Source organism: Heterocephalus glaber, unplaced genomic scaffold (assembly GCF_053883595.1).
Source record: "Heterocephalus glaber isolate CG9 unplaced genomic scaffold, H.glaber_assembly_v1.0 deba00000470, whole genome shotgun sequence".
Taxonomy (NCBI): Eukaryota; Metazoa; Chordata; class Mammalia; order Rodentia; family Bathyergidae; genus Heterocephalus; species Heterocephalus glaber.
In genome coordinates, this window is record NW_028258145.1 from 1,065,663 (window position 1) to 1,081,507 (window position 15,845).

The 15,845-nt window shown below is 40.7% G+C and overlaps 1 protein-coding gene and 1 long non-coding RNA gene across 3 annotated transcripts in view; one reads left to right on the top strand and one right to left on the bottom strand.

Moving 5' to 3' along the window:
- LOC147829735 (uncharacterized) overlaps positions 1-15,845 on the top strand; it is a 201,635-nt gene that overhangs the window by 181,721 nt on the left and 4,069 nt on the right. The window contains exon 4 of the long non-coding RNA XR_015447906.1: positions 7,302-7,446. This is a non-coding gene — a long non-coding RNA (uncharacterized LOC147829735). The remainder of the gene's footprint in view (positions 1-7,301; positions 7,447-15,845) is intronic.
- Bcl2l11 (BCL2 like 11) overlaps positions 1-15,845 on the bottom strand; it is a 190,787-nt gene that overhangs the window by 41,316 nt on the left and 133,626 nt on the right. The window lies entirely within an intron of this gene.

Genomic DNA, 15,845 nt, shown 5'->3' on the forward strand with positions numbered 1-15,845 from the left:
CTTGGAAAAGAAAGGAGGAAGAGGAACTGTGGGCCTGGGGTAGTGCCGAAAGCTGTGCAGGGATTTGGACCATCCCCAGCAGGCAAAGGTGTCACTAAGCAGGAATCTCTTTAGCTGTAATTTGTGAATATTTTTTCTTCCATCTTTTGGAATAAAAATGGCACAGTTGAGCCCACAACTTTAGAGTGGGATGGGGATCCTCACATTCAGGAAAGCTTTTTGCTTCCTGCTGGATTGGTTCCCCAGGTGCCCTGTAAAATTTGCCTAACACTTTTGTGATGGATTAACTACTGATCAATTTGGAACATCCAGCTGAACTGAGTCAGCATTGTTCTGGGTGTGGAAGACCCACCAGAGAACTGTTGCCAACAGCATAAAAGAACTGGACAGGAACAGTGGATGTTGCTGATTTTCTTGGAGAAGCTTGCCATGGCTGGTTTTCCTGATTCAAACTTGGCTGTTCTCAACATCAGAGGAGCTTGGGTCCTCGTTGTTTCTGGGAATGGCTGCTGTTCTCAGGGGAGCTCTGATTGTCACGAAAGCTTCATTTCCTGTCTCCAGGGCAGATCCCTCAACCTGGTGGCACAGATCCTTCACCCCACAGGCACAGGCTTTGGGCCTTCCTGGTGCAGATCCTTGATATGGACAAGCCTGAGACATTGCTATGAGCTCTAGACCTCTGGCTGGACTTGTGGAGGACACTAGCTTGGGCTCTCGGCCTTCAGCTGGACTTGTGAGAGACATTGCCATGAGATCCTGGATTCTTAGGGTCTCTGTGGTATGTAGACAGATCTCTTGAACTCCTCTGCACTTGACTTTTGGGGTGAATATTATAAAATAATCCTGTAAATTATGTGTCCTGTATTAAATCTATTCCCTTGCAAAACCTGACTTCAACAACTTTGGAACTAACAATAATAATACCTTCAGTTTTTATTTCAAACATAGCTTGAATTTTATCCCATGTTTGTGTTACCCCAAGTTCCCTACTGTTAAACTCAGAAGGTTAAAATTGAGAAATCACCCCGCCCCAAACCCAGGCATTTGAATTTTAACTGTTCTGCTCCTTTAAACCCAGGGTTCTGTTTGGGAGCTCCAGGGTGATGTGTGGGGTGACGTGCCAGATAAGGGTTGTAATTAGAGAGGGAGGGTGGGCAGCCCGGAAAGTAAACAGAGCCTTTGTCCCGCCCCTGTCTAGACCTGGAGCAGGGCGCTCAGTAGGGCTGCAGGGTGACTCAACCCAGCCTTTGAATGCTCTCTATTCATGGACCCAGGCCTTTGTTTAAGTCCCGGCTTGGTTGTGAAGACCAAGAACTGGCTGAACTGGTCTGGCAGCTCCAAGCCCTGCACACTTCCCGGGGGAGCACTCAGGTAGATGAAGTCATCAATATTTTCTGGGCAGTCAAATCTGTGATTAACTTTTATCTCTGCTGTTGAATAACAGCCTCCCTTTCAGCCTGATAACAATAAGGATACCTGGCTGGAGGACATTTCATGCTGGGCTCTGAGACACAGACCTGAGGAAGGGGGGCTGCAGGGAGGAGGGTTAAGGGCCTCAGGGAATGTAGAGAGGAGGGGCTCTGGGGCCCTATCCCTTGTTACTCCAGTGTACTGACTTCCTGACTTCTCTCTGGCTTTTCAAAGCAAATGGCCTCTTTCTTCCATTCCTGCTGTGTTTAAGTCCTCACTGAAGCCAAGGGACCTGAACAGAACCACCTGGGAAGTTTTGAGCCCCACCCCTATCCAACCCTGTAAGGAGTCCCTCAGAAGGGCCTGGATCAGCCCACTCTCCCTAATTCGCCCCCTCACAGGAGCCTCTTAAGCCCATAGAAGCTGGTTATTTTTCTACAAGACATTTCTTCCCCTTTGTGAGCACTTGATCGTGGCATTCAAGGCCCTTGGTAGTCCGGCTGAACACCCTGGGTTCTCCTAGTCCAGCAGGGGTGTGTGGGGGGGTGGAATAGGTGACTAGCACAGGTGAAACCCAGGACTCTTAGTTTCATGTGTTTACTCAGTTTTAATGGAGACCGGCTTACCAGGAAGTTTAACTTCTTAACTCGCAAAACAACACAGCAAGCTTGATGTGACCATTTGCGCGTGGCTTCGCTGTTGAGGAGGCAGTAGGGAAAGCTGGGGACCAGGGCCAGGCCTGGGGAGAGGCCAGCCAAGGAGCTAGGGTCAGGTTTTAAGGAAGCACTCATTCTCAGAGCCCTGCAGATACAGGGCTGACACCTGAAAGTCAGTGCCTCCTTAAATTTTATTCTTTGGGCTTTACTTGTCCAATCCTAGACTTGCCCAGGTGAAGATGTAGTAAAATGGATAGTGGACCCACCCCAAAAGATAGCTGCCAATCAGTGTCACCTAATTGTTGTTTGATAGCAACACTGAGGCCCCACGGATGCCAGATTTTTTCAAACATTCTGAGGATGCTTGGACAACAGTTCTTAATATGGTAAGGGAGTTGTCCCCATGGGCAGGCAACCTTCCCACTGGGTGTCTCGCCTCTGGCCAGGGACTAGGTTCCTCAGCTCAGCCCCTCATGTGATCCCAGCAGCAGCAGACACAGAATAGGTGCTTGGCAATGCCAAGTAACAAATGGACTTTGGAAAAAGAATTATAGCACCAGGCTGGGTCTCGAGTTAGCATCACTATCTAAGAAATGGTTCTTAGGTGCCTGCGGCTCAGTATCCACTGCACAGGGCATGCCAAGCAAGCATGTGAATCCTGCTTCATGCAACTTCTATTACCCATTAGGTTACAGAGTAACAGCAATGCAGAAAAGAAGGAAAAAGTATTAACACATGTATTACCAAAATAATAATATATTGACACATATCAGTAAATACAGTAAATGTAAATAGGTAGAATCTCATCTACCCTAAGACAGAAATGATCAGATTAGATTTCTAAAAAATCCAGCTCAGATACCATTTAAGAGAAGGATACCATGTAAGATAAAAGCGCACAGGCTGACAAGAACAAGGTGGGAAAAGACACACTATGCAAATATTAGCAATAACAAGCCAACTCCAACAGGAGAGAAGCCAGGTAATAATAAGCAAGGCAGCAGTCCACTTGGAAACTATCACAGTTCTAAATGTTTATGCACCTACACATGTGCGCCTCAGAGTAATAACAAGTCCCAAGACTTGGACCTATCTAACTTCATCAAAAATTGATAAGTCAAGCAACTAAAAACATATTAGCATATAAAAGATTTGAGAAACAAAAGTAGCAATCATTATCTACTGGATATGTGTGTATGTAGAACTGCAACCAAAAGTAGTCTTTATTTTCTTTGGAGACACACTGATCATTTAAAATTTGACCTTATCCTAGGCCACAGAGAAAATTATATTCTTTAAGCACAACCCAATTAAAGTAGAGATCAATAATTAAAATGTTTTCCCACACTGATATGTTTGACAACTCAAACATTCATTCCTAAATTACTCACAGGTTGAAGAGGAAAGTATAGGTGGAATATATCTGGAATAGACATAATAAAGTATTATGTATCAAAACTGAATAGCAACCAAAAGAATATTGGAGGTAAATTTGTAGCCTTCAATGAACTGATTTTAAGAACATGAGAGTTTTAAATGAGAGATTTAAAGGAGATGAGCTGAGTGTTCAAAGTAGGAATTACAAGGGCTTTCCTTAGTGTGATAAGATACCTATCAGAAATGTTCAGTGAGCATTATAATTATGGTAAGGCCAGGGAAGCATGCCCATCAATATCAGCAATGAGACAAAGATGTCCATTATCAATATTTCTATTGACAAGTGTCCCAGAAGCCACACTGTAGGCAATGAAACAAACAAAAGAAATAAGGAGAATAAGAATTGACCAAGAAGCAAAATTGTTCTGATTTGCAGGAAATATGATAATAATTAACAGATAAAATGCCAGGGAATCTTCAAATAAGCTATTAAATAAAGAGCCCAGCAAATATATTGGACATAAGGTCTATACACAAAGATTAATATCATTTTTATGTGTTAGTTATAACCAGTTAGAAAATTTAAGAAGACAAAAGATTTCATTTGTACAAGAAATAAGCTAAAAGATACTTCTGCATATATTTAAAAATACGTAGAAATTTTTTTGGTTTTAATTATTATTTTGTTTTGTTTTACTTTTTTTTTTTTTAAAGAAAACTGAAATGCTACTAAAAGACATGAAAGAAAATGTAAGTAGTGACTTATCGTGGTCTTAAATAGAAAAGCCAGACTTGATTTAAGAAGGATATCAATCATTCTCTCATTACTCTATAAATACATTTTCACCCGAAATCTCAAAGACTGTCTTTTGCAAAAATCAAAAAAATGATAATCGTGAATACTAATTAGAAAGTAATAATTACGGTAGTAGAAAAAATAAGTAGTAGAATATCAGAATATCAGTAAAATAATAGATCAATAGAAAATCAGAAAACTCAGAAACTGAAGCATACATATATGGAAATTTAGTATGTGACAGGAGGATTATTATTGGTCACTAAAAAAGGAAGGTGGCTAATTCAAGAAATAACTTAGGAATAATAGATTATTCTCACAAGAATAATAAAATTAAATTCATATACCACCACATACATGAAAATAAACCCTATTGACTAAATGCCTAAGTGTATAAAACAACTCTGAATAATTTAGAGGAAAATACAGACTAAATATCTTTATGAACTCAGAGTAAGAGGCAGGCGTGCCACCACTGAGTTAAATTCCCAGCCCATCAGAGTAAGAAATTATTTTCTTAAACTACATACAAAAGGATAAGATTTAATGCAAAAATCAATAGACTACTTGGTGTAGTAAATTGGGTTATAGTAAAAAGTTTTAAGAATTATTCATAAAAAATGTTAAACCCTAAGCCATAAACAGATACTTGCAATTCAGCCAAGGAGCTGACCAAAGGTCAGAATCCAGAACATACAAATGTCTGTAAATCAGTGAGAAAAAGCCCCACAGCCCAGCGAAAAGAATACGCAAAAGACATAGAGAAGTCATGGATGAGACAACTCACCTAGCAATGACGTCGTGACACAAAGTTTAGTAATCAGAGAAACATACACCACAAGGAGAGCCCTCCTTGGCTGCAGTTTGAATGTGTCCCCCAGACTTCATGTGCTGAAAACTTTATCCACAAGTTCATGTATTTATCATATTTGGAGGTGAGGCCTTTGAGAGGTCACTCGGTTTAAGTGAAGTCTTGAGGCAAGGGGCCTGATGATGGTGTTATTTGCTTTATGAAAAGACTAAAAGACCTGAGCTAAGCATCCTTGCTCTGTCTCAGGAAATGATGCCTTCTCCACATGCAGTCAGAAGACCCTCAACAGGTACCAAGCTGATGCCAGCACCATACTCTGCACTTCCCAGCCACCAGAATCATAAGCCAAATGTACTTCTCTTTGTTATAAATTACCCAATATCAGGTATTTTTTTACAGTAACAGAAAATGGAAAGAGACAACTTGTGTTTTTCCAGAGGAACCAAGCTAATGGGATGCACACTTATATGGAAAAAGATTTATTTTATGAAATTGACTTATAGTTATAGAAGCTGGCAGATCCAAAATCTGTGAGTCAGACCAGCAGGCAATAGAACCCAGGAGAAGCTGGTACTGCTGTTCAGGTCCAAAGGCCGTCAGGCCAGAGGCTCCCAGAAAGGCCAGTGTTACTAAGAAAGTGCAAAGAGCAGCTTGCTGGAGAATTTCCTGCTGCTTGGCAAGGTTAGCCTTTATAGCACTTAGGCCTTCGAGTGACTACACAAGGGCCACCCATGTGATCTGCTTGAAGCCCAGAATTTAAATGCACATCTCATCCCAAAACATTGTCACAGACAAATTCTAGCCACTGGGACACTTAACACCAACCACAAAACTTCTAGCGCACCAGGTGGACCAAAGTGTTTGCCGACACCAAGTGTTGACATGAATGCTGAACACTGGGAACTCTGGCCCTGCTGACAGGTGCTTAGGGTGTGGCCACCCCTTTGGAGAGCAGGAGTCCAAGCTAGAGAAACCCCCACATGGCAGCACAAGTGTTCACTATACCACTGTCTGCAGTAGTGAAGAGCTGAAGCCACAGGAAATAAGCTGATGGGGAAAACTTTCACATGAGGGACTATTACACGTTGAATGAGTTAGAGAACATGTATCTGTATGGATAAATCTAAAAGCAATGGTGAGTGGCAAAAATTAGTCTTAGAGGATCTACACAGCAGAATAGATTTGGTGCAATATTAAACTTGTAAAACAATATTATATGTTACTTACAGATACTTTAGGACAATCTGAAAAAACATGCTTGAGATTTATACACACTAATTTCAAGGTTATGGCGTCTCTGAGAAATAAGGATGAGAAGGAGATGAGGGAGGCCTTCAGCTGTGTCTGTAATGTTTTATGGATGTTTTTGAAGCCCTGAAACAAATATGGCAAAGGATTACAATTTGATGAACCATGGGGGTGTATTCCTCTCTGGACTTGTTCATGTGTTTAAAATATTTCTCCCAAAATAAATATACTTAGAGACCTATGTGTCTCATGTGACTGTCTAGTAAAGATATGTACCAGAGGGACAATATGATGCTTTGGAAGATGTCAGGTCCACAACTCGACAGCGGATTCAATGCATACTAGTGAAAATCCTCACAGAGCAGCAGCATAGCTGGAGCCCCAAGATGGAACAAAAGAGCAACCTGCAGGATGTGGCCAAGGTGATGAACCCTTGTGTGATGTGCTGTGCTATGGGAGTCCAGAAAGCTCCGACCCCACATCCAAGAACAAGGCAAAGATGGGCTCTCCCTGCACTGTCTGGATGGGTGTAGTTAGTACATAAATTGTTCCTCTATTTATGGAGGAATTGTGAGCCATGGAATCAACATGCTGTGTGGCAGTACAATCACACCCTGCATAAGGACATCAATTCTAGAGTGTGTGTATGAGGGTGGTCCCATCAGATTTCATCCCCTGGTAACCTTGTAGCAATCTTAGTCAATGTCAGTACACTCTAAAGTTTGTATTACAGCAAAGTCACCTAATGACACATTCCTCATAATTTAACCCTGTTGTGGAGTGACGTTTGAGTATACTTTTCTCCAGGGAAGAGTTAGCCCAAGTCCACTTAAGTGGATCCATTTTCCCTTCCCAGGAGACCCACAGAGAGGAAAGGATCCAAGTCTCTCATGTGGGTCAACGCTCATGGCCTCCACACAGAGCACACATGAAGTAGTGTTGTGGTGGTTTCTGCCAAGAATTGGCCAGCTTTTAATGTTCTTGGTCTGTTTTCTCCCACCAGCCTTACTTTTGACCTGCTGGCACTGTGTGGCTATCTTCTGCAGATGTGATGGTGAAGAAGCTGAGAGGTGAGAAGAGGCTAAGAGGAAAGCTGGAGGATAAGGAAAATAAGGGTCATCAAGCTATGAGTTCTGCCATCTCTTGCTGTGAGTTTAGTTCTATTTTGTTTTTATAAAAAGTGCATTAAAAATTAACCAAAAAGTATTCAATGGTACAAACTATTATCAACATATATCTTACATGGGTTGACCAGAGTTCCATGGGGGTAATATAATGTGAGACTGAAATTTCCCATGGGAGCTGAGGACCCTGTGGTGATTCTTATCACCTGCACTGATGGTACAGCAGGGGGCTTTGAGCTGAGAGTCACAGGGGAAGGACAAAAGGAGGGATGTCTATGCACATCTCCAATCTCTGAAGACTGAGGAGATATTTCAAAGTACTCCAGTGCATTTTCTTAAGGAATGTTTTTTATTCAGTTATGATGTAAGGCTGGTCACATGTAATAGTCATGGGTGCATTAGTCCACTAATGGATGAGTTTATAGCTAAATGTGATGTTGGAAAGTGAAGGCTGGTTGGAGGAGGTGGTCACTGGGGGTGTAGTGTGGAAGAGTCTATCTTCTTCCTCCTCCCTTGATCTCTCTGCTTCCTGCTGCCATGCCATGAGGTGCTTCTCCTCTGCCATGCCGTCCTGCCTTGGAGCCCACTGTCTATGTCCTGAAACCTCTACAAACTGTAGGCTAAAATAAAACCTTTCCTCCTTAGAGTTGTGGGTGTCAGGTACTGAGTCTTAGTGATGAGAAGTAACAGAGAAAAGGGCTGATCCTCACTCACTGCTAGGATAGCTTTCTTTGGGGATAGGGAAGCAGCTGACCATCCAAAGTGAAGTTAAAGGTTCCTAGCATTAGCTGGATCATAGTATTTCATGTAAAGCAGTGAATTCTGTTTGTGTAGTGAGTAGCAAGTCTGGATAAAGTGAGTGTCTCATGCCAGGCCTCCTTAGCACTGCTCCCAGCTCAGAGGAGAAGGCTTCTGGGAAGCCATAGCACCACTCCCAGTACAGAGGAGGTGAGCCGAGAGGGCACCAGCAACACCCCCACTGGCCATCGAAATGAGAAGACACATAAATAAGCCTCAAAACCAGACTTCCAGATCACCTACAGCAACCCCAAAGGGAAATGAGATGGAACACTCTGATACTCAACCACCTGGACTCCCTGAACTGGCAACAAAAGAGGATCTGGAAAAAATGAAATCAGAAATAATTTCTCACATAACAGAGATTGTGCCCATAGTGGAAGACATGATTAAAAAATCTAGAGAGGAAGAGGAGCTGAGCAACATGATTGAATCCCAACATAGGAAACAAATGGAATCCATAAAACAGATGCAAACAGATTTCCAGGAGATTAAAAACTCCATTAAAAGTCTACGCACCAGAATGAGCTGAGTAAAGATAGAATTTCAGATATAGAAGATAAGATTGCAATTAGTGACCAGGAAAAGAAAAATTTCTTTAAAATAATAAGGGACCATGAGAAATAAATCCAGCAACTGCAAGACGAAGCAAAGAAGAATAACATAAGTCTGATTGGAGTCAATGAAGAAAGAGGAGAGAGTGCAGATAACATTAAAAAAAAAAAAACTTTTCACAAAAGTCATGGCAGAAAACTTCCCAAGCATGGCAAAAGAACTTGACATACAGATAAGTGAGGCATATAGGACTACAACTGGCATTGATCTACAAAAATCTACACTTAGTCATATAAATAGTTAAGATTCCAGAAACCCAACAGAAGAACAAAATTCTACAAGCAGTTAGAGAAAAGAAACAAATCACATACAAAGGAAAGCCCATCAGAATCACAGCAGACTTATCAAGGCAAACCCTCAAGGCAAGAAGAGCTCGGAGTGATGTATTCCAACCCTTACAGGAAAACAGCCTCCAACTCAGATTGATGTACCCTTCAAAACTATCTTTCAAAATTGATGTAGAAATAAGGCACTTTCATGACAAAGATTACCTTAGGAACTTCATGAACACCAAACCAGCACTCCAAAAATTTTAGACAATATCCTAGGAAAAGACAATGAGGATCACAACCCTACAAAGCGCTGCAGAATGAATCCATCAAGCATGATAAGAAATTAGACATAAAGGGAGAGAATCCAACAGAAAGAAAAAGTCATGACAATGATAAATCAATATATATTGGCTATAACCATCAATGTTAATGGTCTCAATTCACCAATCAAAAGAAATAGACTGGCAGAATGGGTCAAGAAGCAAGATCCAACAATATGCTGCATACAAAAAACACACTTAATTCAAAAAGAAACTCATAGACTGAAAGTTAAAAGGTGGAAAACAATACTCCATGCAACAGGAACCTGAAAAAAAGCAGGAGTAGCTATCCTCTTTGTAGATCAAGTGGATTTCAAACCAACACTGATTAAGAGAGATGAAGAAGGACACTACATCCTTGTAAAGGGAACAATCTAACAGGAAGAGATGACTGTCATAAACATATATGCACCAAACACTAGTGCACCCAACTATATAAAACAAATACTAACGGATATGAAAAATCAAATAAGCACTAATACAATAGTAGTGGGGGACATCAATACCCACTGTCACAAATAGATAGATTAACTAGAGAAAAAATAAGCAATGAAATACTAGAACTCAGACAAATTCTTGAACAAATGAACTTAACAGATGTTTACAGAGTATTCCACCCCACAAAATCAGAATACACATTTCTTTTCAGCTGCACATGGGTCATTCTCCAAAATAGACCACATATTCACTCATAGAACATATTTAGGTAAGTGCAAAGGAATTGAAGTTATCCCCTGTATATTATCAGACCATAGTGCGATAAAATTGGAGATCAATAGCAAAAGAAACCGCAAGACTCTTATAAACACATGGAAATAGAACAACACACTTCTGAATAACCAATGGGTCACAGAGGAAATTAAAGAAGAAATCAGACAGTTTCTACAATTAAATGACAATGACAATACAACATATCAGAATCTACAGGAAACAATGAAAGCAGTCTTATGAGGGAAATTCATAGCAGTGCATACTCATATTAGGAAAACAGAACAAGCCCAATAAAGCAACCTGATGTTGAACCTCAAGCTTCTAGAAAAAAAAGAGCAGGACAAACCCAAAGCTCATACAAGGGAGGAAATTATAAAGATCAGAGCAGAAATCAATGCAATGGAGACTAAGAGAACAGTACAGAAAATCAATGAAGCCAAGAGCTGGTTCTTCAAAAGAATAAAAAGAAATGGCAAACCCTTAGCTAACCTTATCAGAAAAAGGAAAGAAAAGGCCCAAATCCATGCAAGTAGGAATGAAAAGTGTGAAATTACAACAGACCCAGCAGAAATCCAGAGGATCATCAATACCTACTTCGAGAACCTATACGCCAATAACATGAAAAACACAGAAGAAATGGACAGATTCCTAGATATGTATGAATTACCAAAGTTGAATGAAGATGACCTAAAAATTCTAAACAACCCAATATCAATCAATAAAATTGGAAACATAATTAAAAATTTGGCAACCAAGAAAATCCCAGGCCCTGATGGCTTCACTGCTGAATTCTACAAGACATTTAGAGAGGGGCCAGGGATTTAGCTCAGTGGCACCATGCCTGCCTTTCAAGTGCAAGATCCTGTGTTTGATCCCCGGTACCAAAAAAAAAAAAAAAAAAAAAAGAGAGGAACTACTGCCACTACTGCTTAAACTCTTCAATAAAATTGAAAGGGAAGCAATACTCCCAAATTCATTCTGGGAAGCAATAGGAAACATTGAAAAAAACATAGAAACCAAGCATCACCTTCATCCCCAAAGCAGAGAAAGACACAATCAAAAAAGAGAACTATAGGCCAATCTTACTAATGAACATAGATGCAAAAATCCTTAATAAGATACTGGGAAAGAGAATGCAGAAGATCATTGAAAAGATTATACACCCTGACCAAGTGGGATTCATCCCAGGGATGCAGGGATGGTTCAACATACACAAATCAATAAATGTAATATACTATATAAATAGAGCCAAGGAAAAAAACCATATGATCATCTCAATAGATGCAGAAAAAGCATTTGACAAAATCCAACATGCATTTATGATAAAAACCCTACAAAAAATTGGAATAGATGGTCTCTACCTCAATCTGATAAAGCCATCTATGAAAAACCAACAGCCAATATGGTCAAAAACTGAAGTCCTTCACCCTAAAATCAGGAACAAAACAAGGATGTCCATGATCACCACTCCTGTTCAATATAGTTTTGGAAACATTAGCCACAGCAATTAGACAAGAGAAAGAAATAAAAAGAATAGATAGGAAACGAAGAAGTCAAATTGTCAGTATTTGCAGATGACATGATACTCTATATAGAAGACTCCAAGAACTCCACCAAGAGTTTCTAGATTTAATAACCAAATTCAGTAAAGTAGCTGGATACAAGGTCAACACACAAAAATCAACAGCTTTCCTCTACACAAACAACAAGCTCACTGAGAGAGAGATAGTGCAAACAATTCCTTTCACAATAGAATCCAAAAACCTGAAATACCTAGGAATCAAACTAACAAAAGAAATCAAAGACCTCTTCTCTGAAAACTATAGCACTCTGAAAAGAGAGATTGAAAATGATATCAGAAAATGGAAAGACATCCCTGCACCTGAGTAGGAAGGATCAACATAGTGAAAATGGCCACACTTCCAAAACTGCTATATAGATTCAATGCAATCTCAATTGAAATCCCAGCAGCATACTTCATGGACCTTGAGAAAACAATCCAAAAATTCATTTGGAACAAGAGACCCAGAATAGCAAAAGCAATTCTAGGTAACAGAGACATGGCAGGGTGTATTACAACCCCCAACTTGAATCTATACTACAAAGCTACTGTGATAAAAACAGCATGGTACTGCCAAAGAAACAGACCTGAGGACCAGTGGAACAGATTAGAAGATGCAGAAACAACTCCAGACACACTCAGCCACCTCATCTTCAACAAAGGAGCCAAACACCCTCTCTGGAGTAAAGATAGTCTCTTTAATAAATGGTGCTGAAGAAATTTGGTTCCAACTTGCCAAAGATTAAAACTAGACCTATATCTCTCACCATGCACTAAACTAAAATAGAAATGGATTAAAGATCTAAATATTAAAACAGAAACGCTGAACCGGTTGGAACAGAGGTTAGGTAGAACTCTTGAAGACATTGGTGTAGGAAAAGATTTTATGAACAAAACCTCAGTTGCCCATGAACTGGCACAAACAATCAACAAGTGGGATCTCTTTTTACTAAAAAGCTTCTGCACTGCAAGAGAAACCACCAGCAGTGTGAAGTGACAACCCACAATGTGGGAAAACATTTTCACCAATGGTCCTTCAGACAAAGGTCTACTATCTTGAATCTATAAAGAACTTAAAAAAATCAGACCTCCCAAATTTAAAGACCCAATCCAGAAATGGGCATCTGAAATGAACAGACATTTCTCATGCAAAGAAGTAGAAATAGCAAATAAACATATGAAAAAATGTTCAGCGTCACTGTTCATTGAGAGATGCAAATGAAAACAACACTGAGATTCCACCTCACCCCAGAAAGAATGGCTGATATCATGAATTCAACCAGTAACAAATGCTGGCCGAGCTGTGGGGAAAGAGGAACCGTACTCCACTGCAGTTGGGATTGTTGACTGGTGCAACCACTGTGGAAATCAGTATGGAGATACCTCAAAGAATTAGGCCTGGAAGTCCCATTTGACCCAGCTATTCCCCTGCTGGGTATCTTCCCCAGAGAATTAAAAGAATCATGTCACAGTGATGTATGTGCACCCATGTTCATAGCAGCACAGTTTGTCGTAGCTGTAACTTGGAAACAGCCCAAATGCCCATCAAGTGGAGACTGGATGAAGAAAATGTGTTCTTTTTTTTTTTTTTTTTTTATAAAATGGAGTATTAGTCATGCAGAAAAATGAGAAATTTGAGATGTTTATAGCTAAATGGATGCACATTGAGGTGATACTTTTTTTTTTTTTTTTTTGGTACCAGGGATCAAACTCAGGTCCTTGAGCTTGCACAGTAGGTGGCGAAACCACTGAGCTAAATCCTCGGCCCTGAGGTGATACTCTTAAGTGAAATAAATAGATCACATGTGTAAATACCGAATAGTTTCTCTACTGTGAGACACTGAAAATGTAAATAAGGACTAAAAGTTATAATAGATTATGTGAAATAGGAAGAAAAGGGGCAAAGGGGAAGGGGTAGGGGAAAGGAAGGAAAGGAATGGAATTAATATGAGAAAATGAAAAAAATTTTTGTAAATCTGGAGGGATGGAGGGGTTGAAGGTAGGGCAGGAGAATGGGGAAAAAATAAGAACCAAGACAGATTATGTAAAGGTACAAATTTCCAATGATGAATGTCATTATATTGTATACCTAAAATGTACCAATAAAATTAAATTTAAAAAAAAATTAGTGTCTCAAGGCAGTCACCTTGCCCTGTTGTGGTCTAGTCCCTACTGATGACATCAGAGGATATCACAAGGGACAGCCCAGCCCACATCCCAGCCACACTCTGCCTGCACTCTGCCCTAGCTCCAGCAGTGTCAGCTCTGGGGAATCTCTCACACACCAGGGATCTAAAATGCGACTCAGCAGAAGGCCCTGGAGTATCTGGAGGATAAAGGAGTTGATACTGTCAACACACAGAGTCTTGGCCTGCACCTCACCTGATAGAAGCCAATCAGCTGGGAGGCAAAGTGATGGTAGAGGGAAAAACCTTATTACCAAGAGCTGGCTGATTGGAAAAGGGTCAGACTGTCATCCTAAGGATCTTGTTAGCTCACAACCACAGCGAAGGGCCTATGTAGGAAGTTTAAGGAGGTGTGTTTTTAGCCACAGACAGGTGGGCGCTGGGGTGATCATTAATCTTGCAGTGGCCCATTTCTTTGAGGCACTTTCTGATATGATGTGAAGGTCATCAGATGTTCTGGGTTCTGCAGATCAAAAGAAAGATTACTGATTAGGAAGTCTTAGACCAGTGTTTCTCTTGTTTCTTATTCCTGCAATAGCTGACTGCAGCACTTACTATCTTAATCATTTAGGTGCACCTATTGTTCAAAATTTAGGGTGCCAAGCAAAGATGAAGGGGAAAAATGCAAGTTTGCAAGGGACAATTTGTAAAGGAGAGATTAACCCCCCAGGAAGTTTCAATATTAATAAATTGCTTCAAGTCTTGGAACAAAGAAACTGGCCTTTTGGCTGGTAATAAAGAAGGGACCTTCTCTGAGCCCTTCCTGACAAGCAGGAAAAGCTAAAGAAATGATAGAAAGCCAGCTAAGGAGAACTTTGTGATGTGTCAAAAGGCCAGGAGGTGTCAGGCCCAGTTAAGAGAGGTGCACAAAGCCCCAGAACACAGTCAGAAGCTCAATTCCCATTTGGGAAGGACAACATGACCTCTCCATAGCCCCAGAGACCCAGCCTGGAGTTCCAGAGGGCTTCCCCACACCTGGGGCTTGGGGGCCTTCCTCTAAAGTGAAGGTGAGTAGAAGGAGCTCCTTGTGATTGCCCCTCTCCACCACACCCTTCTTTATCTGGCCTCAGTTTCACCAATAGCCAGAGGCTGCCACTCCCTGTGGAGGAAACTACCACTTTTTTTTTTTTTTTTGGTACTGGGGATCAAACTTGGGTCCTTGAGGTAGCGAGGCAGGCAGTGGAACCACTGAGCTAAATCCCCGGCAAGCTGCCATTTTAATACTAGTACATCATCATCTCCAAGAGCCATTGAGTTCGACCAGTAGGTTCAGATTTATTTATTTTTATTTTTTTATTTGAGACAGGATCTCGCTATGTAGCTCAGGTTGGCCTTGAACTCACTATGTAGCCCAGGCTAGCCTCAAACTGGCCAATCCTTCTGCCCGGAGCCTCCCCAGTGCTGGGATTACAGGCATGCCCCACCATGCCAGGTGGGGTCAAATTTATTTTACAGATTAGATTTCACACATTTTCTTCAAAAGAATATTGTAACAGTCATGCCTTGTTATATCTGAATTTTCTCTGGGGCCAGGCCCTGGCCTATGGCCTCCTGCACACATTCTTTCTCATGGAATGGCCACTGAGCTAGGTATTGTGATCAGCATTTTCACAGACAAGGCAGTGAGACTCAGAGAGGTAACATTCTTTAATCTAAATTATATAGCAAACTAAGCACAAAACGAGATTTTAATCCAAATCTCTTTTCACATTGTGTGGCAGAAGTGACTAGCTCTGTTAAGTAGAAGAATACTGAATCTAAGTATCTGAATGGGACCATACATTTGCCTGAAAATAGAAATTGTGTCATAGTAATACCTTTATATGTCTTGAAAGTATTTAATGAAAAAATGAGCAAATTTGGAACATGAGCAAACGGGAATTAGGTGCAATCCCCATAGAGGGGCTGAGAGGACTTTGTTTTGGCTCTAGTGAGAATTTTAAAACAAAAGGGTCCAAAG